Genomic DNA, 1,868 nt, shown 5'->3' with positions numbered 1-1,868 from the left:
TTATGTAATTATTATTAAAATAGAAAACAATATAGCAATAAACATTATGCTCACTAATCTACAGTTCACTCTTTATCCGTCCTAAAATCCCTCTGTATGTTGATCCTTCCATCAGTCGGGACATTAGTTCGCACAATACTTAAATAAATTATCAAACGTAGTAGACAGTTTAGACAAAAAAAACGTAATACAAATGTTAACTTTGGACAATCGATTTTATTACATTATAAATGTAATTAATGTAATGTAGATTGAATCATATATAGAAGATATTTGTTGGATTTGGTGGAATATCGATTTTTGTTCACGAGTGATCATAGAAAATAATATTTTCACGAATGGCGCAGAAAATATATTGTTTCTATGATCACGAGTTCTGTTATCTTTTTTGTATGCACACATGACTATTTTCAATCTATGCATTTCATACGCACATTTTAACATGTTGAATAATAATGTCAACTTCGTTTTTGGTTTTGATCTCGTCTGTAATATTAGGTTAATTTATTAACATGCACTTATTGCATATTTTGTCTGGGATCGTCTGCTAAAGCCATTGACCTGCTTCTCAAAGGTAATGCTTTTGTGAGATAAGTTAATGGTATCAGGGCACGCAATAGTCTTTTGAAAAACAATGACAATTTCCTTCGAAGGCGGGAACCCTGGACAAGATAACGAATGTATTTGAATACCAAAAAACATGGTTATGTGATCGTAACCACCTGACGTAAATGAATGCATTGGGGAGGGCAATTTCATATTTAAGGCTTAAGCTATGGAATGTTTTTGAGCCATATATTGATTTGAAACATAACAAATAATGTGAGTTTTTTTGCCAACAAAAACGCTCAATAAGCAGTATATCAACTGTATGGATCGAAGCACATTCACAAAAAATGTACAAATTGCATGGCAAAGAGTAGTATGTAAATAGAGCTCTTATTGTGCTTTTTCAATTTAAACATTGGCTTCAGGAATATGAATAAGAATGAGATTGAGAAAAGATAAACGACGATTTCAGACGTATTCAAAGATTCATCCTATACCTTAACATATCGGCAAAAACAGCAAGAAAAACTGTCTGCGTAGTCTGGTCAGAGGCGATGATGTTCGCTATAAAATCACTCAATGTGTTATGGTCGCACTATACATCTCCTGACCAGACTGAGAGATGCGCAGGCTGAGTGGGCTATAATATGATGGGCGCATATGGAATAAGACCCATTTTCGCATGACGAGGGTCATTAAAAATCTAATTACGAATTGTAAATGGCACATTTTAGCACAATGCTTTTCGATACAAAATTGAATTCAAAATAGCAAATTTGTAAATAAGGGCAGCCTATCCAGGCGTTCAGGAACGATTTACAGACGTGCTGACCGAGTACGGCAAACATTGTGGTTGGATAATTAAACGATTTTTCTCTATTTGGACACTATACTATTTCGGTAATGTGTGTTTTCTCATCTTGAAAGCATAACTGTGTTTATCGATAGTCAATTATATTCCCCGGACGATTTAGTGAACGAGTACTGACCCTGAAATTCTGCGAGATGGATTTAACGCGTAATTTTTACTGGGTCACACTTTGTGTCGTTTGATTCGGTTTGAACATACATAGAGTAGTCCGGAATTCCTTACACTGATCAATGCTACATCCTTTGCGCTGAGCACAGACACAGTTATGAAGCCGACGTTGAGAGGTTTTATCTCGAATCAGCCTATGAAATATTCGAAAATATTCATGCGTGTCTGCTGGCGTTATGTAAAGGTCATTTAAGGTGAAAAGATGGGTAAAACAGCTACGCCGAAAAAGCGCATAAGTGCTCCATACCTATGTTTAGGTCAAAATTGTTGACACCGTGTG

This window comes from Dreissena polymorpha, chromosome 7 (genome assembly GCF_020536995.1).
Source record: "Dreissena polymorpha isolate Duluth1 chromosome 7, UMN_Dpol_1.0, whole genome shotgun sequence".
Classification (NCBI taxonomy): domain Eukaryota; kingdom Metazoa; phylum Mollusca; class Bivalvia; order Myida; family Dreissenidae; genus Dreissena; species Dreissena polymorpha.
The sequence above is the reverse complement of the archived record's forward strand: the minus strand, read 5'-3'. Positions refer to the sequence as shown.